The sequence below is a fragment of the Pelophylax lessonae genome, assembly GCF_965119305.1.
Source record: "Pelophylax lessonae genome assembly, chromosome: 2".
In the NCBI taxonomy this organism is placed as follows: domain Eukaryota; kingdom Metazoa; phylum Chordata; class Amphibia; order Anura; family Ranidae; genus Pelophylax; species Pelophylax lessonae.
In genome coordinates, this window is record NC_138769.1 from 675,865,047 (window position 1) to 675,890,667 (window position 25,621).

At 42.4% G+C, this 25,621-nt stretch overlaps 1 protein-coding gene across 3 annotated transcripts in view; it reads right to left on the minus strand.

Annotated features, from left to right (window-relative positions):
* CNTN5 (contactin 5) overlaps positions 1-25,621 on the minus strand; it is a 2,223,160-nt gene that overhangs the window by 1,227,857 nt on the left and 969,682 nt on the right. For all 3 annotated transcript variants that reach the window (XM_082244684.1, XM_082244682.1, XM_082244683.1), the window contains one exon: positions 18,174-18,251. The gene's annotated coding sequence lies outside the window, so the exon portion shown is untranslated. The remainder of the gene's footprint in view (positions 1-18,173; positions 18,252-25,621) is intronic.

Below are 25,621 nucleotides of genomic sequence, written 5' to 3' on the forward strand. Positions count from 1 at the left end.
ATTGTACTGTAACTGTAGTGTCTTCCCCCACACTGTAAAGCGCTGCGCAAACTGTTGGCGCGAAATAAATCCTGTATAATAATAATACTTGTAACAGATCCAGTGTCCAGCTGGTGATCACTTCAGCACCCAGTATATATGTGTCTATATACCAGCAAGGTGTGCGATGGGAATATGAACTTTACAGCTTCAAAGCTGGGTCTTGATTTACCCCCAACTATTGGTCCCCTAACTTTAAGCACAGACTCGGAGGCAGGACAGGCCAGAGCACACCATTAGAGCAGAAATACTGGTATAAGAGAGTTTCTTTGGTTTTGGGCTCCCGAATAGCTCTGGATGATATTTAAAAAACAAAATGTGCCTGCTTGTTAATCCATACTTGCCAACTGTCCTGTTTTTGCCAGGACAGTCCCGGCAAAAAGGTGCCTGTCCTGGGTAATTTACAATGTCCCTTGCACTTTATTTATATTTACAAATTAAATTTTTTGTATGGTCACAGCTGAGCACATTTCACAGTTTAGAATTGCAGGGAATTGTAATGAGAATTTTAAACTTTAGGCAGAAGTAGTGCAGCTGAATGGGAGAATTATTCCAACTCTGCTACTTTGGCCTTAAGTTTGAAATTCCATTTTCAATTTCCTGTAATTCTCTCTTTATTGAGTAGACCCTATAATCTGATAAGTAGGCGGAGATTAATTATGCAGAGTGGGTGGGGCTTCAAGGAAGTGGGTGTGGTAAGAAATTAATAGCTGTGCTGCAAAGTGTCCCTGGAATTTTTTTTCAAAAGTTGGCAACTATGTTAATCTTGCTAGTAGTTTGGGACCTATACCAGGAGTATAATGGTTAAAGTGTAACTATGGACACGATAAAGCATTAGCATTTGATGATTCCCCCATTTGTAATTTTTTTTCATTGTTTTTTCTTTTACCAGCAGATAGAATTTTTCCACTTCCTGTAAAAGAGTGACAACACTGTAGTAATAAGTTCACAGCAGAGTTGTCATCCTGCTGACAGCGTAGTCTTAGATACTCATGTGGCTTTAAATTACATCTCAAAGTGGATGTACACCTGATTCATGACATTTGATCTGGGCACATCTATCTGTAGTGTTTACCTATTCCTCTTCAAAGCCCTAAGTCCGTAGCTTTCTCCTGCTCCAATCTTCTGTTATCAGCGTGATAGGTTCTTCTGGGGATAAAACCAGGCTGAATTTTGAGTCGGGTGGGTGCTATAAAATAGATTAGCAGAGAGCTGGTCTATTCACAGCACAGCTCTTCCTTCCTCTGCCTATGTGGAGAGGGGGTGTGTGCCTTTCCTCCAGTCAGCTATCTCACAATGTATAGCCAAACCTCCCTCCCACGGGTGAACCAGGAAGAGAATATTCTAACAGGATGTGCATTTTCTAAACAGTATCAAAAGCCTTAGACAGCAGATATACATGTAAAACTTATGTAGGGGGATTTGTCTCATCTCTGTGTATCATCTGAGGCTGTTCACTTCACTGGGTATATGTGAGGGTTTACATCCACGTTAAAGCAAAACTAAAGTATAAAAAACAAAAATTACACATGTGCTTTAAGTTTCAATGGTTTGACACAGCAAGTGCTAATACATTTTGTACCAGGCAATGCATTAAGGTAAAAAAAGATTTAACTTTAGAACCACTTTAATGCTATGAGCTGACCGAATCATTTATGTATTTTATATTTTGCCCATAGTTCAACTTTAAAAACATATACTTACACAGATATGAGTTTAAATTTCCTCTCAGCCAGCGTTAATTTTTTTTCTAAGATCAAATTGTCCATAAAACTTTACAGGAATACTTTTTTTTTTTTTAAGGTTCAATATGTTTTACAGGAATACTAAGGGGTGTATGCATAAAATAATAAAACAAAAAAAAATAAAAAAATCATACCATTTCGCCCAGTGAAAATGCATGTACATACGCAAATGTTATTAGACTATTTACTGTATTGGATGAATATTTTTTCATTAACCACTTGCTGACCGCCAGCAGTACATATACTGTGGCAGGTCAGCTCTGTCCCATGAAACAACGAAACCGTACACGCCCATTCGCCACAGGGGGAGCCAATCAGCAGGTCTGGCGTCCGCGATTGCCATCGGGCACCTGCGATCGCTCCCCATGGAGACAGAACGGCGGTTTTACGTTGTAAACACAACAGACCGCTGTTCTTTCAGTAATGAACACAGGGATCCTGTGTTCCTCTTATTTAGGAACACATGTCCCTGTGTTCATTCAGTAAATACATCCCCCCACAGTTAGAAAGCACCCCCTAGGGACACATTTAACCTTTTGATTGCCCCTGGTGTTATTAGTACAGTAACAGTGCATATTTTTAGCACTGATTACTGTAGTAATGTCACTGGTACCCCAAAAGTGTCAAAAATGTCAGTTAGGGGTCCGATCTGTCCACTGCAATGTCACAGTCCCATTAAAAATCGCTGATCGCCACCATTACTAGTAATAAAATGAATAAATAAATAAAAATTACATAAATCTTTCCCCTAGTTTGCAGATGCAATAACCTTTGTGCAAACCAATCAATATACACTTATTGGGATTTTTTTTTCCAAACATATGTAGCACAATGCAAATTGGCCTAATGATGAAAAAATTTGATTTTTTTTTCCTTTTTTTATTGGGAATGTTACAAAGCAGAAAGTAAAAAATATTGTTTTTTGTTCAGAATTGTCGCTCTTTTTTTTTTTCTTACAGCGCAAAAAATAAAAAAAAAGCAGAGGTGATAAAATACCACCAAAAGAAAGCTCTATTTGTGAAAAAAAGGACATCCATTTTATTAAGATATAGCGTCGCACGACCGCGCAATTTTCAGTTAAAGTAACGCAGTACCGTATCGCAAAAAATGGCCTGATCATTAAGGGGGAAAGCCTTCCGGTCCAGAAGTGGTTAATTAAAATATTGAATTAAACTAGTAGATACTAACTATGATAAGACTTTCCTATTATATTTAGCACCTTTTTTGCCAAATGCAGATTTTTCCATTTTTAAATCTATGAAAGCTTTGACCCAGCCAATAAATATCCTTATATTATTGTTTTTTTTTTTCCCCATTTGCACAAAACAAAAGTACATTCACTTTCACTGGGCGAACTGCTATGATTTTTATTTTCTTTTAATAAATATATTCCAAGGTGTCCCCATGTTCTTTTCCCTTATTCATGCTGTGCTCTGTCTTACAAGCAGTGCAAGCGAGATGAAGCACATAATGCCTTGGAACAGTCTTCCAGGGAGAGCCCTAAACTATATTATGCCATGTGCATAATTTTTATAAGGCATCCCACCCCACCTCTAATAAAAAGCAAATCCCTTCCACTGGCTTCGTAGTCATTGCTGGAGAAATGGGCATCAACAAAATCAACCTTATGCATGGAGCTCAGTGACTTATTTATTATATTTTTGATCATTCTATTTTTTTATGGTACAACCATGGAGGTGAGGTGGATTGAGGACGTGGAAAAAAATACATATGTATGCTTATCGTAATTCATTAAAATAAAGGGCAAAAAAGAGGTGCAGAGCTGCTTGGTTGCCCATGGATTGTACATAACTAAGGCAAGCTGGCTGGCTGCAACTGGTAAAGTCTAGACTCTCACTATCCTCCAACTAATCCAAAAGAAGACAGACAAGTTTTACGGCTCAAAGCTCTTGCCTGGAATAAAGAAAACCCAGAGGATGGCAGGGGCCTCGTTCCTACCTGTATGCCCCAAGACATAAGCTGTGCAGAGGAGGAAAGAAAATGAGAAAGGACTCTGTTGAGGTCCACTAAGAAAATATAGAAGAAGAGCTGCGACTTTGACTGTTTGGGTCTAAGTATTATTGTCAATCTTGCGATTGTTGCTCAAAACAATATTTTCAATTAAATTACACTAAATTCATTATTAGTGTGTAAGTTAGCTAGTCTAAAAATTAAAAAAAAAAACTCAAGGCAATATGGCAACCTGGAGGCATTATGTATACCACTGGTGCTTGGAAACCCCCCAGAGATAACATTTCTTTCTTCTATGCCTGTCTCACTGGCTACATAGTTAAATAGTTACATAGTAGTTGAAGTTGAATAAAGACAATAGTCCATCCAGTTCAACCTGTGTAGGTGTGTGTAGACAAATTCATTTCCCATACCCCTGAATGTTTAGAGCTTGGAGATGTAGGTCCAAGAGTCTTTTAAAAGTAGCCATACTCCCCGCAGTTACCACCATTTGTGGAAGAGAGTTCCACAATCTTATTGACCTTACTGTAAAAAAAATCCCTGCGTAGCCTGAGGTTATTCGCATTGTATGGCCTCGTGTCCTCTTACACTTCTTGAGACCGAATAGTTTTTTTCTATGCTGAGATCACCGTTGAGGTATTAGTAAATCGCTATCATGTCCCCTCTCAGGTGTCTCTTCTCTAGGGAGAATAAATTAAGCGCTTGTAGTAATTATGTCGCTCCTCATAATTTAGGTCCTTCAATCCCCCTAACTAGCTTAGTTGCCCTTCTTTGGACTCTCTCCAGTTCCATCACATCCTTTCTGTGGATCGATGACCAGAACTGGACAGAATACTCCAGATGTGGTCAGACCAGAGTTTTATAAAGTGGTAGGATTATAGATTTATCTCTGGAATATATCCCCTTCTTTATGCATGCTAATATTCTGCCAGCTCTGGCAGCTGCCGCTTGACATTGCATGCTATTGCTTAGTCTATCTTCTACTAAGACTCCCAGATCTTTCTCCATTCTTGTTTCCCCCAGAAGTTTCTCCCCAACGCGTCTTATGTTTTTAGTCCCCGAGTGCAATACCTTACACTTCTCCACATTAAACCTCATTTGCCACATAGTTGCCCACTCTGTTATTTTGTTTTTCACTAGGATAAATGTAAATTCAAAAGTAAAATTTTAGGCATCCCCTGCCGTAGGAATTTAATTTTAAGTGGGATAATCACTGTTGTTGTTGTTCATTAATTTAGTCGTTTCCGACTCTTTGTGACCTCATGGACCATTTTTCTGTCCTCCTCTGCCTCCTGGAGCTTGCTAGAGAGAGATATAGAGATACTCCCTAAGGAGTGTCTATTAAAGGTATGAAAGGGATGCTGGCACTGCAACTTTCCTTATTAGCTCAGGTGGTTTTATAATGGCGGACTCCCCCATTCAGGAATCTCTCTGGAAAGGACATGGTGAAACAAACTTCAGAACAGTAAAAAGCAGGAATCTGTACCAAGGTTCATAAAAATCCTTGCAGTACATAGATCTCTCATTTTTGTCAGCAAAAGTGGAGTTACACTTCAAAGCAGAGTTTCAGCATTATGAACATCAAGTGTTTTAACCATCTGCAGTTAGAGCTGCTAAGTAGTTTAAAAATATGCCTAATGTGACTGGTAAATGTTTGCGTAATTGTTAGGAATCAGCAGCTGGGAGACCACTTATATATAGCTACATACACAAACTGGGACCACACCATATGTATATATCTTTACAGTGAGATTTATTTACAGTGAAACAAAAGTAAAACACAGTAAACATGAAGAAACCACAATGACAAAATATGGAATTACCCTAACAGAGACCTAAAAACTAAATATATACTACATATATACAAAACGAGGGACACGGGTAACAAGGGATGCAAGGAAGGGGGGAATCAAGACAAGGAGCAGGAGAAAGTAGCAGGGTACAAAGGCATAGGGATCTGCAACAAGGATGGCAATCAAAACACTGACAAAAGGAGCAGTAGAAAAGGTGGAATTTAAGCCCTTTGCGCCTAAGGGTAAAACAAATCTAAATGCCTAAACACAATTTTGAAACTTTGACCAGTTTGGAAAACCGTACATATCATTACAACTACATTGTGCATCCATGTTAATTATACCTTGTTTTTTTCAGCACAAATTGAGCTTTCATTTGGTGGTAAATGGTAATCTCCAATTTTTTTTTATTATCAAAGTAAACCTGGCCCAAAATAGTAAAAAAAAAAAATCATTTTTCTTTAAATGTAGCTGTATATTTCTTGCTACGACCATGACCTTCTACCAAAGAACAGCCCAAATAAAATTCTCCTACTCCTGATGATTGCAGCGATACCACATATGTGTATGTTATTTGTTGTTTGCACCTGTAGTACAGCCCAAAAACAATAGTGCCAATTTTGCTTTTTTTATCCACCTAAAACATTGACACTACAGGCGGTCCCCGGGTTACAAACAAGATAGGGACCGTAGGTTTGTTCTTAAGTAAAATTTGTTTGTAAGTCGGAACAAGTAAATTTCTTAAGTTTAAAAAATAATTTTTACGTTTTTTTGGATAGCATAGGGAAGGATTAACACCCCTGTGACATTTGTTTTGCTGTCTGTGCCCCCATTCAGAAGATTTCACCTCACTTTTTGTCCCTGTGACAATTGGATTTTGAAAATGTTGGGTTGTTGTGGAGACCAGGATTGGTGATAAAGCTTCAGTGGAGACACCTTTTTCCCATGAGAACTCTTACAGGAGTGAATTTCCCTTCCTATGGGGAGATTTCCTCGAACTTCCTGTTATCTCCCTGTGTTTGTAAGTAGGAGTCATTTGTAAGTCGGATGTTTGTAACCTGGGGACTGCCTGTAATTGACACTGATACAAAAAAAAGGAAATAAAAATTGAATCAATGTAAAAAAAGTAAATTAATACTGACCTTTACCTTTGAACCTGACCCAAACACTAACCTTGGCACTGACCTAGATCAAACCTTGATCTAGGTATTTTTTGTATTTTATTTTTTTTATTATTATTGTTTATTTATTTATTTATTTATTTATTTTACACACACTTTTTTTTCTGAAAGGAGAGAGAGAGATATGATGCATCTCTCTCCTCGATTCACAGAGAAAAAAAAAACGGGGGTGGGCTTCACAGTGACTAATCACTGTAATAGCCAATCAAAGGCTATCACAACGATCAGGAATCGGGAGATCGTTAGTATGGTGCCCGGTGTTACTCCGTGAGACCTCGGTCTCTGAGCTGGGAGTGCACTATGTGGCATCCTCCCAGCAGAAGGGGAGATATGCAAATATGCGGCCCCATAGAAAAGAGTCCAGTCCAGTGGGGCAGCATATTTGCATACGGTCGGCGTGAAGGGGGTTAAGTACTCTCCCAGCAGGTGTGGCCAGGTGGAGCTGATCTCTGGAACCTGCTGGCTGCTGGGAGACACCTGCTGGTGGACACTAAAACTGCAGTTTTCTGCACTGAGCACCACAGTGCCACCAGCAGATGAACTTGGTCCTAACAGTTATTTACGTGAAAGTGCAAAAAAAAATTTCTTGCACTGGTGAATGTTTTACACATATTTATTATTTATTTCAGGTGCTTATATAGCGCCATTAATTTATGCAGAACTTTTACATATACTGTATATTGTACATTCACATCAGTCCCTGTTCTCAGGGAGTTTACAATCTAAGGTCTCTAACTCACATTCATACATACACATACTGGGGCAAATTTAGACAGTATACTGCCTAATCCAGCTGGATTTTCAAACTAACATTTTTTTAAGTGTGAGAGCACAAATATAGTAACCTGCTTGCAGTGGGAGCACCTGACAGGAAGGAGGGACCAGGAATGTCGGCATGGGACCCAAGAAGAGGAGGATCTGGGCTGCTCTCTGCAAAACCATTACACAGAGGAAGAAAGAATGACATGTTTGTTATTTTAAAAAAATAAAAAAATCAAGACTTTAATAATGAAGTCAGAAACTGATTGGCTACAATGCACAGCTGCACCAGATTCTGAGAGCTCCAAGTTTAGTAAATCTCCCTCATTGGCTCAAAGGACTACAGAACACTTCCCCCTCTCCTCCTCCTCCTCATATCATAGGGGAAAGTGTTTTGAGAACTGAGAATAAGTAAAGAGAACTGGGAACAATACTAATAACATTCAGCAGGGGCAAAAAGCATATAGTTAAAATTGTATATTTAACAAACCAAAATCGAGTAATCATGAGAAGTCTGTTTTTTTTTATCATTACCACACACCACAGGTGTCAAACACAAGGCCCGTGTGCCGATTCCGGCCCTCCAGGCCATTTCATGTGGCCCTTGCACCTCTCCTGCAGCTGCTGCATCTTTCTCACCTCTGCCCCCACCTTGTCTCAGCAGATGGCAGCAGAGAGGACAGAACTCCTCTGCCAGATCCTGTGCTTCCCTACTGCAGCTGCAGAGAGGACCAACCCCCCCCCAACTCAGCATTAGAGAGGAGGACACAACTCCTCCTACAGATCCTGCATCTCAGCACCCCCTCCTTTCCGCCTCCACTTATCTCAGCATTCAGCAGACTTCAGCCCTCCTCCAGACCCTGCCGTTGCTGCTTCCCAGCTCTGCCTCCAGCTTCTTCCCAGCAGCAGCACATGGTAAAGGGGATGCACTATGATGTAAGGGAGGGTTGGGGCTCTTGACTTCTTATAGTGGTGGGCTACAGATAGAACTGGCCCTATAATGGTGATGTGGCCCACAATGAAATTGAGTTTGACGCCCCTGCCATACACTATGAGCATCTAAAAATATAAAAAGAAAAATGGAAATGCAATGTATGTGTTTGATAAATATATATTGGGGAATAAGGATGTAGGCTGGGAGCCATGCAATGTTATTTAATACAAAATTATCCGTGACGTACACTAAACACACCATTATAAAATTATGCAAGTACATGCATGTGAAGGCTTTTTATTATTTCGAACAATCTTTGTGCATATACGGATGCTTAAATGGGATTACTTTACTCACAAATATATCACTATACCACTTTCCACCATCTCTACTACCATAGAAATACATGAGGGGCCTTCATGAACCAAAAGCTCTTCTATACCTACTTAGGATGAATGAAGTTGGACAAGGATAACCAGCTAAAGCCGGCATTAATTACAGGAACAGAGAACAAGTGTTGTTAGGTAGATATTACTTATGACATTGTATGTCACTAATGCTTTGAAAGAGGTTAATCCTACCTTATCCTTATTCAGAAATAATATATCATGTTATATGGAAGAACATATGTTTCACATTTCACAAGCAGGCTTCCTACAAGGGGTGAAATGAGATACATAAATTGTATCTTAAAGCAAAGCACACATTTGTCAGCCTCTAATGCCCAATATTCTTTTCCTAAAAATATATTCACATATTCAAACTTTTCTACAATTCAAAAAAAAAAAAAATAAGCAATTTATTGAGGTCATGGAAGGATGAAAAGTAAGTACTTTATATCCCTGTTGTCAATTGTCTATTCATAGGTTTATATTACTGTCTAAAGCTGGAATTAAAGGTAGAATTTTTTTAGAAAAACATTTCCCTATTTTCTAATAGTTAATGGGGTCAAATTGACAATCATTTTTGACTGTAGTGATGAAAAATAATAGAAGGAGCAGGATGGATTTTTTTTTTTTTTTTTTTTTAGAATACAAGAAATTCTAATAGTAAATGTGGTTATCGTTCAGGAAATTCCATTTGTTCCAAAATCAAATGTTAACCTCTTGCCTACCGCCCAGCATAGTATTACTGCGGCAGGGTGGCTCAGCTGCACAAAATCACGTAGTACTACGTGACTTTGTGCACAAGGTCTGTGTTTAGACACAGCAGGAGGTGGGCCGTGCAGGGCCGGACTGGCCTACCGGGATACCAGGAAATTTCAAGGTGGGCCGACTTGAGATGTGGCTGCTGCCATGCCCGGCCGCTGCACTGGATTCTTTCTTCTTACAGCCGCTGTGAGACGCATGGCGGATCTTCTGAGTCCTGAATCCTGACTCGACACTCACAGCATGACGGCGGCATCTGGTCCCTCCCTTCCTGTTCCCTCTCACACAGACATCAGCCAGCATCGCATGCACCGCAGCAGCCAGCAGGCAGGCATCACAGGGACACTGACTGAGTGAGCAGACAGCCAGGTAAGAGTGAAGGGGCTTGGGGGGGGGGGGAGAATCAGCATTGTATTAGGGCCCCTAATACAATGCTGATCCCTCCTCCCCTTAATACAATGCTGATCTGCCCCCCCTCCTCGTAATACACTGCTGTTTCCCTCTCCCCCCCTAATACACTGCTGCCCCCCCCTGGCCCCCTCCACCTAATACAGTGCTGATCCCCCAATATTAGGGGGAGGGGGAAACAGCATTGCATTACGGGGAGTGGGCCAGGGGGGCAGCAGTGTGTTAGGGGGCGTGGGGATCAGCATTTTATTAGGGGAAGGGAGGATCATCATTTTATTAGGGGGAGGGGGCCGGGGGGGACAGCATTGTATTAGGGGGAGGGGGGAATCAGCATTGTATTAGGGGGGGGAATCAGCATTGTATTAGGGGGTGGGGGGGACAGCATTGTATTAGGGGGTGGGAACAGCATTGTATTAGGGGGAGGGGGATCAGCATAGTATTAGGGGGAGGGAAGGATCAGCATTGTATTAGGGTAAGGGGGAAATCAGCATTGTATTAGGGGGAGGAGGGAAATCAGCATTGTATTAGGGGGGGGGAATCAGCATTGTATTAGGGGGTGGGGGGGACAGCATTGTATTAGGGGGTGGGGGGATCAGCATAGTAATAGGGGGAGGGAATGATCGGCATTGTATTAGGGGGAGGGGGAATCAGCATTGTATTGGGGGGGATCAGCATTGTATTAGGGGGAGGGGGGGTCAGCATAGTATTAGGGGAAGGGAAGGATCAGCATTGTATTAGGGGGAGAGGGAACAGCATCGTATTAGGGGGAGGGGGCCGTGGGGGACAGCATTGTATTAGGAGGAGGGGGATCAGCAGTATATTAGATAGTAGGGAGGGGGCCAGCAGTGTATTAGATAGTGGGACGAGGGGCCAGCAGTGTATTAGATAGTGGGAAGGGGGTTCTGCTGTGTATTAGATAGTGGGGAGGGGGGTCTGCAGTGTATTAGATAGCGGGGAGGGGGGCCAGCAGTGTATTAGATAGCGGGGAAGGGGGGTCAGCAGTGTATTAGATAGTAGGGAGGGGGACCAGCAGTGTATTAGATAGTGGGGAGGGGGGGCCAGCAGTGTATTTGATAGCAGGGAGGGGGGTCAGCAGTGTATTAGATAGCGGGGAGAGGGATAGCAGTGTATTAGATAGCGGGGAAGGGGGGTCAGCAGTGTATTAGATAGTGGGGATGGGTTCATCAGTTTTTTAGATAGTTGGGGGAGGGGAGTCAGCAGTTTATTAGATAGTAGGGGGGTCAGCAGTGTATTAGATAGTGGGGGGGGGGTAGCAGTGTATTAGATAGTGGGGAAGGGGTTGTCAGCAGTGTATTACATAGTGGGGAGGGTGGTCAGCTGTTTATTAGATAGTGGGGGGAGGGGGCTCAGCAGTTTATTAAATAGTGGGGGGAGGGGGGTCAGCAGTGTATTAGATAGCGGGGAGGGGGGTCTGCAGTGTATTAGATAGTGGGGAGGGGGGGTGCAAATTACTTGCCTTGCCTTGGGTGCTGATAACCCACGCTACTGCACTGGGGCTGGTATGAAATTATTTCCAGGGCTGGTTTTCATTCCCAGTCTGGCCCTGGGGCCGCGGGAGGAGCAGCTGCAATTGCCGCCGGCCTCCCGCAATCGTCAGAGAAACTGGCAGAAGACCCACCTGCTTATGTAAAGAAGCAGGATAAGAGTTGGCGCATCACACATACCTATATAGCATCAAGGGGTATGCAGTTCATGTATAGTCATTAGTCTGGTGTAGTTGATGGCTGAAATAGATGACACTCAGGGCCAGCTCAGCTGAACAGTGAAGTCAGCTCTGAAAGTGGAAATAAAAACAAAAAGCAGAGCGCCTCTAAGTGCTATCAGTTTAATTAAAAGGGTGAGGCAGGTAGAGGAAAACTGCTCACATTTAAAACATTATAAATTAGCTCATCTGTTAGGTGGTCTGCAGGAACACAGGGGTCCACGGCTGGATGTTTGTGGCTCCAAGAGGTGGTGCACGGGATGGTGAAGGAGGGAGATGTCTGGAGGGCCAAGAGACCAAATAGTAGGATGGCCAGCGGCTTCGGGAAGGTGTTCTGTTCCTCACGGAGATACCTGGTGAGACCATTAGGTAGGATGGCTGGCGGCTTCAGAAGGGCGTCCTGCTCCTCAGTACATACGGCGCCGACAGATAGGGGAGCCCAGCGTGACAGATCCAGCAGCCAATCGCACAACGCGTTTCCGAGCGTGCGCAGTAGCCTCACAGGACGTGCGCGCTCCTTTCTCAAGTGCAGTTGGGAACAGAACACCTTCCTGAAGCCGCTGGCCATCCTACTGTCCGGTCTCTTGGCCCTCCAGACATCTCCCTCCTTCACCATCCCCTGCACCACCTCTTGGAGCCACAAACATCCAGCCGTGGACCCCTGTGTTCCTGCAGACCACCTAACAGATGAGCTATTTTATACGGTTTTAAATGTGAGCAGTTTTCCTGTACCTGCCTCACCCTTTTAATTAAACTGATAACACTAAGTGCCGGTTCACACTAGGTCACTCCGACTTCGGGGGCGACCTGTGAAGTCCCGTGCACCGTGACTTTGGCGCGATTTGCACGGACTTCATATAATGAATGTCTATGCAAGTCGCTCCAGGTCGCCCCGAAGTAGTACAGGACCGCTCCTATTAGATCGGGTCCTGTAGCACTGCATGGACCGTGACAGACCGCGACTTGTCAGGATGACAAGTCACCTGACAAGTTGCGGTAGTGTGAATGGAGGCTTAGAGGTGCTCTGCTTTTTTTTTTTTGTTTTTGCTTATGTAAAGAAAGCTGGCGAGTCTTCTGTCACACAGGCAGAGAGAGAACAGGAGTTTCAGCTAAGCTGAAACCCCGATCTCTCTGTGCCTGTCACAGAACCTTCCCCCACACAATCAGTAAGCATATTTAGGCACACATTAACCCCTTTGATCACCCCCAGTGTTAACCCCTTCCCTGCCAGTGTCATTTATACAGTAACAGCGCATTTTATTTAGCACTGATTACTGTAGTAATGTCACCGGTCCCCAAAAAGTGTCAAAAATGTCAGTTAGGGGCTCAATCTGTCCGCCACAATGTTGCAGTCCCGCTAAAAAATGCTGATCGCCACCATTACTATTAAAAACAAAAAAAATAAATAAAATTCCAAAAATCTATCCCATAGTTTGTAAACGCTATAACTTTTGTGCAAACCAAATAATTACACTTTTTGAGATTTTTTTTACCAAAAACATGTAGCAGAATACAAATTAGCCTAAACTGATAAAAAAAAAATCTATTTTTTTAAATTTTTTTAATGGGAATGTTTTATTGCAGAAAGTAAAAAATATGGCGTTTTTTTCAAAATTGACGCTCTTTTTTTGTTTATAGCGCAAAATCTAAAAACCACAGAGGTGATCAAATACCACCAAAAAAAAGCTCTATTTGTGGAAAAAAAAGGACATCAATTGTATTTGGGTACAGCGTCGCACACTTTTTGGTTAAAGTATTGCAGTACCGAATCGCAAAAAATGACCTGGTCATTAAGGGGGTAAAACCTTCCGGAGCTGAAGTGGTTAAAAGCCAACACCATTTTAAAGTATTTTTAATCAACATTTGCCAAGTCTCTGATGGTATTATCAAAATGTGCTGACAAGATTTTTCTGTAAGACTTCTTTCGCATTAGCAGTACTGATTACTGCCCTGTGATCTGTGGTGGGTCATTTTTTAGAGGGAGATAAAGCAGCGTTGAGCTACACTGCCTCCTGAACACCAGTGTTTTGCTTTTTTTCTTGTTTACTCTTATTTTTAAATTGCCAAATAGCAATTTTACGTTGCAGGACCGTGTCGTAAATGTAAGCTGAGCATTCGGCCCCATTGAACTCAATAAGCAAGTTTGACAGGTGGTGCAGCCTGTCAGACTCTGCACCCTGAATTAAAATTGACACATGGCACAGCATATGTGCAACCCTGTCTGGCTGTATTGTTACAATTCAGACGGGCTACTGGGGACAATAAAAGTGCATCTCAGATACCGCCCACTGGCTGCCCGTCTGAAAGAGCCCTATGAATATTCCTGTGTAGATGTACCAGTGTATGGCCAGCTTAAGTATTGACCTGTATCCTTGAGGGCTGTTCAGCCTCCAGGGTCCGACAAGAAGTTTTCATTTTCGACCAAACATTAGAGGCCAAACATCACATGGGAAGAATGTTTGTCATATTGAATGACCGTACTGCCATGTTATTGAACTTTCCTAGACATACCTACTTAGCATTTCAAAGCTTGCAGGGGACAGTACACTTGGGCTCAACAATTTATTTATAAGCTACTGTGCTCAAGAGCTGCGCTATGGGATATATGGTGAAAGGTATTGTCCTTTGGCATCCAAGGGGCACTTAGGGCTGGAACCTGGTGACACCATTGATGGTCAGTGCCAAAACTTTAGCTATAGCAACCCATATGACTTCTACAGGGCCTGGCAGTGGGAGGCACATTTAGGTAGGTTGTTGAGGCAAATTTAATATTGCAATGCACATAATGACATCAGTCAATGAGGTGGCTGGAGATTGGCAAGAAGAGCAGCTTTGAGGGCCCAGTTAGCATTTCAACGCTTGGGGCTAGGACCTTGTGACACCATTGATGGTCACTGGCATAGCGATAGTTATAGCAACCCACATGGCTACTATAAGGCCTGCTGGTGATAGGGGGGGGGGGGGGGGGCAATAGGTAGGCTGTTGAGAGAAATTAAATGTTTCAAGTTACATAATGATGTCAGTCAATTGTGTGGTTGAAGATCAGCAAGAATAATGGCTTTGGGGGGACTGGTCACAACCACAATTATGGATTAGGCTAACTATTTTTCTATAGTTTTAGATCATCGCCTAAAAAGCTCTATATTCTTCATCAGCTGCCGGGGACTATGTTAATGATTTCATTTGTGCCCCGAGATGGGCTTTCGCATGTTTCTACAGTCAAAAAGTGTTTTTAGTTTTAGATAGAGTGGGGAAGGATTAGAACACCTGTCATGTTTTACTGCCGTCAGCCGCTATCTGGTAAAAAGGTTATCCCCAGGAAAGGAAGCGAGAGGAAATCTTTGTAACAGTAACAAAGTCAGAAGTAAAAATGTTTTTTTTTTTGTAATTTAAAACTGAATGCTTTGCCTTCAATCTTGCCAGTTTTACAGATCCCTCTCCTTTACTGAGACTGACTACTCTGATTTCCCTGCATGCTGTGAGCTTCCCATAGTGTGCATTTGATGCTGCAGACAGAGCTCATGTCATTTCCTGGCTGGAGGATACCCAGCATCATTAGGGATGGGCTGAACATTTGCCTGTTCGGCCGTACATCAAACACCTGAATGTGCAGGATGTTCATCCCGATGACCACCCTGCAATGGACTGGATGAGCACATGTGGCCTGGTATGGTTCAGGAGGGGGGGTCCTCACTCATTCCCTCCCCTTTCCTGATCTACCGGGCTGCATGCTCAGACAAGGGTCTGGCATGGATTTTGGTTTTATTTTACATTTTGGGGTTCCCCTTAAAATCAAGGGCCTGCTATGGACTTGGGGGGGGGGGGGCAATTGCAACCGTGAGGCATTTAAAATGGCATTTGACTCGTTTTTTTTTTTTTCTTTAGAAATCTCATTTTTGCTGTAGAATGTTTTATACATGCTACAGATGCTCAACTTTACAGGCATATTAAGAGGACCCACCGAGGCACTATATTCAAAGTAATTTTTCATTTTAACTGTTGTACTTTAAGCATAAATAAAATCACTGCTCCTGGAAAAACAATCATTTTTTTTAAAGAAAAAAAATATTGATACATGTCCCCCAGGGCAGCACAAAGACCCTCATACCAATTTTATGGCCAATTATTTGCATATTTGGGCACCTTTACATTTTTCCTGTATGGCTCCCATAGACTCCAATGGGGTTCGCCGTTTGGGTCAGAACATTTCTCCTGTTCGGGAGTTCTGTCGCAAACCGAACAGGGGGGATGTTCAGCCCATCCCTAAGCATCATCTAGCTCTTTTCCTCCCCAGCCTTTTTTTCCTGGCCCACTCCTTTCAGTTGTTGGATTTCATTTTTTTTTAATCATAGAGGTTCAGCATCACATGTGGGCTTCCTGTTTTTCGGTAGCTATGTGCAACACCCTTCCGGTTTCTTCCAACAGCCATGATCTGCCTACATTGAGACAGAGACCTAGTGATGATATCACTGATATGTAATGAAAACAGAAATTCTCTATTTAATCATTTCAATAGCAAGCTGATGAGGGGTAGGGACTAGGAGGACCAGGAAAGGCAAAACAGAAGCAGTTTAAACGTCAGCTTTAGGTATGGGAGCAGGTTGATTTACTAAAGGCAAATATAATGTGCACTGCAAGTGCAGTTGCTCTAGATCTGAAGGGAAGCTCTGAAATGAAGGGAAGCTCTGCTGTTTTCTATCCTCCAACCACGTGCAAGGAAAAATTTTATTTTCCTTGCATGTTACCCTCAGAGCTAGCGCAACTGCACAGACTATTTACCTTTAGTAAATCAACACCATTGCTGCCACAACAGAAAATGAGGGGAAATCTCTCTAATGGAGACCAGCAAAGCAAAAAAAAAACGGACAGGCTTTCTAACCTTTCCCCACTCTACCCAAACCTAAAATTGTAGATACACTTTAACGTAATTCTTAAGGTTGTGAGTTTTTTTTTTTTAAATAACAAATATGTTCTACTTACCTGCTCTGTGCAATGGTTTTGTACAGAACATCTCCAATCTTCTCCTTTCCCCCCCCCCCCGCCGGTGGTCCTGGCAGCTCCCTCCTGCAGAGCCTCCAAAACAACAAAACCATTCAAACATAGAGTGTGACTCAACCCCATCCCCACTTTCTCCTCATTGGATCCCGCTGCTGTGTGAGCAAATGAGCAGAAAGAGACCTGGGAGAGTCGCTGCTCTCATGCACATCGCTGGCTCAAGATGGGGTTCAGGTAAGTATAAGTGGTGGCTGGGTTTATTATCTTAATGCGTAGAATGCATTAAGGTAAAAAACCTTCTGCCTTTACAACCACTTTAACCTCTTCCCGCCAGCCGTATGCATATATGCAGCCTCTTGGTGGAATTTAACGCAAAGAGGCTGCATTTATGTGGTCCTATGTAAACACAAATCTGCTATGAGCTCTCGCCCTGTGCACTCCCAGTACAGTCACTGTCTGGGGACCAGAAAGCTCCTTATGAGTACTTGTGAACTGGAGCTTTCCAATCCTGTGATTTCTGTGATAGCCAATCAGAGCGGTCACATGACCGAAATGCCCGCCTCCATCTCCCGGCATCTAGAAGCTCCTAAAGGGCTGGGAGACAGCGGTGGAAAGGGGTTAAGGTTAAAATGTATTCCCTACATTCCTATCCCCTTATCTTAGACAACCTTTGTTTGCAAATCTGATCCCAGCACTGATGCCAGGTGTCACTGGGGCCCTAACCAATCTTTTGCTATACACTGTAGATACAACCCGGCTTATGCTAGTAGAAGATGGACAATGATAATAAAAAAGGTCCTAAAAAAATGTAATGAAGTCAAAATTATGTCCCTCTTATTGGAAATTCACAATAGTATAGTTCGTGGAGGTGAGATGGTGAACCCACTCGGACTTAAAATCTCACATTTATTCTATTCCATTTAAATATTATTATTGAAACGATCCCCAACCCATATCCTACAGAGAATAAATGGAAAATTGGGAAAAGTTTTCTATCTTTACTGGCTGCAAATTACATATTGCTTGAGAATCCCATGAGACTCAGCCTGGTATATTCAACATTTTTGACCTTCCTAGTAATCTATGAATTACTTAAATACCCTATACTCTGATAAAACAGTACCCGGTGATAATAAAGTGCCCCCAAATCCATGTTTCACCTTAAAAAAAGGTTCTGATTGCAATACATATTCACATACTTTCAAAAGGAAGCACATTATAACTAACAAAAATCCCCTCTTACACAAGCTTAAGCTGCGGCAATAAAAAAGGATAATTACCATTTATTTATATAGCGCCATTGCTAATTCTTCCATTATTTGCCGGAATCTTTATACTGCCCATATCACAACAGCAGCGGTATATAACAAATAACAAACTTGAGCTTCTAACACATATTTCAGTTTACATGTCACATTCTTTACATCCCTTGCGTGAAATAGCTTTTAAGTAAAATTCCACTTTGATTAAGACTTACCCTCTCAAATATTTTCGGAGCAATGGATGCCAGCAGCAAAAGGTAGATCCAATTTTAAGAGATTGTTTTATGTCCAATCTAGAAAAGGAGAAAAATGCAAGATTAAAAGCTTGGTACAATTTTTTTTCTTCTTTTTTTTTAACATTTTCCCTTTTGAAAGTAAATCTTCACAGCGCTGTCATCACCTCCACTCCCATAATGCTAACACCTCATAGAATTTACACTTCCAGCGCACAACCAAATCAAACACATAAATCAGCACAAAACCTGCTAGATGTTATCTGTTCATTTATACAGGACAAACTTCTTTTTAAAATGAAGCCATGGTAAAGGGAATAAGAGGGGGATTTCAATAAATACACATTCTGCTATTGTTTTATCATTTGTCTAGGAGAAAAAAGATAAGTGAGTTGCGTGTTGTGTCTAAGCATTGTTATAGATTTTGTGCAATATGTTCAAGGTTCTCTCTCTATTGGCTGTCTGTAAGTGTAATGATGCTGTCAGTAATCTTGATGAGTGAATGCGTAAATAATATCACAAATTGTCACCTAAACACTAAATTGTTATCAGTGAATCCTTCTTGAAGTATCACACTTTTTCTTTTATAGTTTTCTTGTGATTCATTACTGATGCTTTGCTTGAAAAATACTTTAAACTTGAACTGCCAGAATTAGACATAATCTGGGTCCCCCCAACATTGCAAGGGTTTATTTCTTGTTTAATCTAGGGGTACAGGGATAAGATGTAATGCATACCTTATTTCTAGCAGGCTCCCTTAGTCTATGCCCTGTTGCCTCTCTAAGGCACTCCCAGTCATGGCCACCTCCTTCATGTAGGGTTAATATTAGTGATCGACAGATATCATTTTTTTTAAGCCGATAATGATATTTTGACCATTGCGTATCGGTATCGGCCGATATTTTTGTACATTTGAAACATTTATTTATTTTTTTCTTGACAGGTGCTGTTGTGGAGGGATCTGGGGTCTAAAAGACCCCAAACCCCTCCTTTGCACTTAAAAGCATTCAAAATGCCAAGTTTGGCTGTTTTGAATGCTGTAATTTTTTTTAATTTGACTCCGAGTACCCAGAAGTGATGTCATGACATCACTTCCGGGTTTTTACATGGAGACCCGATCAGAGGTGAATGCGGCTTTGATCGGGTCTTCGGTGGGACAGGAGACCCGGGTGGAAGGCGGCGGGAGGGGCGTCCCCTCCCGCACCTTGTAATGACAGCCGAGCGGCTTTTCAGCCGTATCAGTTGTCATTACAAGACAGCTGACCATTAGCTATGGACGCCAGTATCGGGGTGATGCCTCTAGCTGCAGGCATCACCCCGGTGCATGCACTTTCTGAAATATCAGCAATATCGGTAACCTCCGGGGCCGATTCCGATATATCGGGGAAAGTGTATATCGGACCCCGATATATTGGCATTGCCAATAATTGGTCAAACCCTAGTTAATATAAATGCATTGTAGGTGGTGACACAGAAGGACCATCCACAGGCCAGGGCATTGGGTAGACAAGGGCAGCGCTGGAGGGATAGGGTAAGTAATACACCTTAACTTTGCATCTCTACACTAAATAATAATTTATTGGAGAATAAAATTATTAATTATATGTTATCTACCAGCAATCATTTGTTAATATTGATATTACTACTATATTATGTTACGTGTATATTAATGCAATGCTATATATTTTTATTGTGTTATGATCTTATGTGTATATATAATAGTCATCTATGTGAGATTATTAACTTATCTAATTCTCTTGGATTGCACCCGCAGGTTACATATAAATTCCTAACCTCCCCTTGTTTTTACTTAAATAATAATTTAGGTTTTACATTGAAGGGTGGGGTGGTGGGCTCTGTAGACCTTGTCTAGTTCTCTGAGTTTGGACTTAAAATACTATAATTAAAAAATGGGCAGTAGCTTAAGAGGACCATGGATTATGTGCTCCCCACAAGAAAGTCCCTGAGTCCATGGGGGGGGCTTTAACCCACTCCCCCCCCCCCCCCCAGCCCCAAGCCCCCATCTCCTTGCCCTTTATTCTCTTTTTCTTTCCTTTCTTTCTGGTCTGTCTTTTTCTCTTCTGCATATTTTACACCAGGATACATGGCTTTGGGGGTATTTACTGACTTATGAACACCCTAGCGTTGACTCAAAATCCCAAACAGTTAGCTGTATATGATTGATTATATGTTTACTATTGCTATTCTGTGTAATTACTACTTTTTTTCACTCATTTAAACTGCTGCTTCCTGCCTCTCACTCCAGTGCCCTGTGTTGGCATAGCTAAGTAACAGCCACTCCCCCATGCCCTAACTTGTACTGCTGAGGAAGAGAGGGGGCATTTCTGACCAGGCATGTTAATGAAAGCTAATTATTGAGTACACTAAGACTAACTATGGTGCCTACAACCACTGTAACAAGTGTAGAAAGTGTAGGCAAGACATTGACATGGTTAGTACAGTGTTTGATTGAATATTTGTTTCTATGACTTCCAGAATTTTCAAAGACCGTAGCCTTGCACTGAGCTGCACTACTAATCTGGAGGTATGATGTTTTCCAATTGTCTAGCTTTAGGTCATCAAACAACAAATCGAAGTTTGCTGAAAATAATTTTAGTGAAGGTATACATTGTTAGTAGAGCTGCTGTATTACAACATTAAATAAACCCTTAGAGATTTTTGGAGTCCAGCATTGCTGACCTCCTTCTGAAAGTGTTTGTCGTCTAGCTGTTATGTTGCTCCTTTAACTTTAACACTTTTAACTTGGACCTAGAACAACTGTGTATATCAGAAGAGTTAGAGAAAAGTCAAAATTACTTCTTTCAAGTCAGTCAAATTTCAAATAGTGTTGGCATAACAGCCATAAGACTAGAATGTAAAAGAAAAGTTCAGCAAAGTGAAGAGAAATATCCACAAAAGGACAAAGACAAAATAAAAAACAGCAGAGGTTTAACCATTTTCTATTTTATCTTTGATGTCTATCATTGATTGGGAGGTAAGGGGGGTGGAGGGACTTAAGAAAACCTGTGCTCCCCATGCAGGGTTGAATCTCTCCTTACATAGTTACATAGTTAGTGAGGTTGACTCAAAAAGACACCAGTCCATCCAGTCCAACCTATGATGTGTGTGTGTGTGTTTGCTGTTAACCGTACATTGTATACCACTGAATGTTGTGGTCTTTAAGGTGCCCATCTAAAAGTTTTTTAAAACTATCGATGCTCCCTGCTGATACCACTTGTTGTGGAAGAGAATTCCACATCCTTACCGCTCTGACAGTAAAGAACCCCTTAGGCAGTTTAAGGTTAAACTGTTTTTCTTCTAGTTTTAGTGAGTGCCCCCGTGTCTTATTGAATTTCTTTTCTCTGAAAAGTTTGTTCCCTATGCTAAGGTAACCAGTACAGTATTTGTACATTGATATCATATCCCCTCTCAAGCGTCTCTTCTCCAGAGAGAATAAGTTCAATGCTTGTAGTCTTTCCTCATAGCTGATGTCCTCCATTCCCCTAATTATCTTTGTTGCCCTTCTCTGGATTTACTCCAGTTCCAGCACATCCTTCCTGAGGACCGGTGCCCAGAACTGGACGGCATATTCAAGATGTGGCTGGACCAGAGTCTTGTAGAGTGGGAGAATAATCACTTTTTTATACATGCCGGTATTCTGTTGGTTTTGCTTGCAGCGGCTTGGCATTGCATGCTATTGCCAAGCCTGTTGTCCACTAGGGCCCCCAGGTCCTTTTCCATCATAGATTCAACCAGAGGATCACCCCCTAGCAAGTAACTTGCATTCGTATTTCTGACAACCAAGTGCATTACCTTACATTTTTCAACATTAAACCTCATCTGCCATGTAGTTGCCCACCCCATTATGTTGTTCAGATCTGCCTGTAAGGTTACTATGTCCTGCATAGAAGATATTGGCCTGCTTAGCTTATGTAACTATGTAACTATGTAACTATGTAAGTACCCTCCGCAAATATTGAGATTGTGCTGGATATCCCATCCTCTAGGTCGTTTATGAATAAATTAAACAGGATTGGTCCCAGGACAGATTCTTGGGGGACTCCACTTTCCACACCTGCTCAATCCCAGTACTCCCCATTTATCACCATGTATCCTTTGTTAGAGATATTGTATTGTACATACACACTTTTTGTTTGCTTTATGAATGCCACCAGCAGCAGTAGCCAATATGTGTAAGCTACAAGTCACTTAATTTGTAGTTTTCTCTGGGCTAAAGCCCCAGCTCAGATAGCACTGATCTTGGTGGTTTACCCAGCAGAGTCACGTGGAATGAGTCCCATGCTCCTCCATACCTGTAAGCACCAGGTATTTTATTATACTTTGGGCAGTTGAAAGAGGAAGTGAGGGAACAGAATATATGCTGCTGGGATATGGGGCATTTGCCATGTGAAGGCAAACCACAAGTTTGATTCACAGGCATATTTAAATCACAGTTCTATAAAGTACCATTTTTTCAGTATTATTGTGTTCTAAAACCACCCTATCTTGCAGAATGCAAATGTTAAATGCGGTATTCTAGATACTTCCCCATGTACTCAAGGATTGCCAACACAATGATGACATAACACCTGCCAGCTCTTCTCTGATCCCCCTTCTCCGCTCCCAGACCTTATTCTCTTTCCTGTGTCTTTCCCTACATTTCTCTATGCTGCCATCTTTTTATTATCCACAAAGAGTTAGTGGGCTCCAGTAAATCAGAAACCCAGTTGTCTATTGAAGTCTTGATGGAAAACCCTAAGCAAAGCTGTAAACGTGCAGTAATTCCTGTAGCTCCAAAATGTCCCTCATTTAAAAAGACTGTCCGTGTTTAACCACTTCCATACCGAGTCATGTAAAATGACGTCGGCAAAGTGGTTGTCTAGATCCGGGCCGCCGTCATATGACGTCGGCCCGTTCTAGCTGCTACTGCGCGCCCCCGGCGGCGCGCAGCGGCGCGATCAGGGATGAGGCTCGTCCCTCGGACATAGCCCATCACTGATCAAGGTAAACAGCCAATAGAAATTGGCTGTTTACCACGTGATCGGCTGTGTCAATCACAGCCGATCACATGAGCGGCTCCAGCACGAGCCGCTCGTTCTCTCTGCAATGCGCGCCCCCGGGGGCGCGCAGAGCAGCGATCGGGGACGAGGCTCGTCCCTCGGACAGAGTCGATCCCCGATCTAGGTAAAGAGCCAATGAAATTGGCTCTTTACCACGTGACCGGCTGTGTCCAATCACAGCCGGTCACAAATGTCAACAGAGAACACGGTAACTAGCTGTCACCGTGTTCTCCTCACACACTGATCCTGTGTGAAGAGGAGATTGTGGTAACAGCTAGTTACCAAGTACAGTGCACCCCAAACACACTGATTGCCCCCCCCCCCAATAAAGAGCACCTGTCACTAGCCCATCAAAGTACCCGAGTACCTGTCATCAGGTACTCAGATGACAGGTATTCGGGTACTCTGATGACAGGTACTCAGGTACTCTGATGACGGATACTCTAATGACAGGTACTCGGGTACTCTGGCGGGTACTCGGGTACTCTGATGACGGGTACTCGGGTACTCTGATGACGGGTACTCGGGTACTCTGATGACGGGTACTCGGGTACTCTGATGACAGGTACTCGGGTACTCTGATGACAGGTACTCGGGTACTCCTATGACGGGTACTCGGGTACTCTGATGACAGGTACTCGGGTACTCTGATGACGGGTACTCGGGTACTCTGATGACAGGTACTCGGGTACTCTGATGACGGGTACTCGGGTACTCTGATGACAGGTACTCGGGTACTCTGATGACAGGTACTCGGGTACTCTGATGACGGGTACTCGGGTACTCTGATGACAGGTACTCGGGTACTCTGATGACGGGTACTCGGGTACTCTGATGACAGGTACTCGGGTACTCTGATGACAGGTACTCAGGTACTTTGAGTACCTGTCAACGGAGTACCCGTCATCAGAGTACCTGAGTACCTGTCACCTACCCATCAGAGTACCCGAGTACCTTCCACCTGCTCATCAGAGTACCTGACGCCTGAAGTACCCAAGTACTTGCCGCCTGCTCATCAGTACCCATCACTACTCATCAGTACTCATCAGTACCTATCACGTATCAGTACTGATCATCAGTACCCATCAGTACAGTATCACCTATCACCTATCAGTCAGTGAGTACTACTCATCAGTACCTATCACCTGCCTGTCACCTGCCCATCAGAGTACCCGAGTACCTGTCACCTGCCTATCGGAGTACCCGAGTACCTGCCACCTGCTCATCAGTACCAGAGTACCTGTCACCTGCCCAACAAAGTATCCGAGTACCTGTCACCCTTCATACAGCCACCATGTCCAAGTCCAAAAAGGTTTTTATACGTCGTCCGTTTAAACCTAAATACCGGTGTTATGGCAGCAGATAGCTGCCATAACCCTGGTATTTTTTTAAACGGTGGACGGTTGGCTTTCCGATAAGCGTGGTCCCAGCGGCGGATTCGCCGTGGGATCACCCTTCCGGGATGGCGGAAGAGGCGCCCCCCCCCCTCCCGACGCGTTCCGGTCCTTTTCCCCGCTTACCGGACCCGCCGGCAGAGGGGAAAACGATCCGGTCCCGAATCCTCACAGACAGGATGTCGAGTGAGGGCAAGCTTGCCCTCACTTGACTCTATGGTCTTGGAGGACCGGAGCTACGGAAAATGTTGTTGCCTAGCAACCGGTTTAAAGGTCCTTTTTTTTTTTTTTTTCATTTTATATTATAATTATTTTTTTTTTTTTCTATCTTTTAGTGTACTTGTGAGATCTGAGGACTTTTTGACCCCAGATCTCACAAAAAAGAGGTCCTGTCGTGCCTATTTCTATTACGAGGAATATTTACATTTCTTTTAATAGAAATAAAAATGATCAATTTTTTTTTTTTTTATGGTCTTGGAGGACCGGAGCTACGGAAAATGTTGTTGCCTAGAAACCGGTTTAAAGGTCCTTTTTTTTTTTTTTTTCATTTTATATTATAATTATTTTTTTTTTTTTTTTTTTTTCTATCTTTTAGTGTACTTGTGAGATCTGAGGACTTTTTGACCCCAGATCTCACAAAAAAGAGGTCCTGTCGTGCCTATTTCTATTACGAGGAATATTTACATTTCTTTTAATAGAAATAAAAATGATCAATTTTTTTTTTTTTTTTAAACGGTGTAAAAATAAAAAATAATAAATAAAATAAATAGTAAAAAAAAAAAAAAAAAAAAATTAAAGCGCCCTGTCCCCGTTAGCTCGCGCGCAGAAGCGAACGCATACAGAAACCCCGCTCACATATGTAAACGGTGTTCAAACCACACATGTGAGGTATCGCCGCGATCGTTAGAGCAAGGGGAATAATTTGAGCCCTAGACCTCCTCTGTAACTCAAAGATGGCAACCTGTAGAAATTTTTA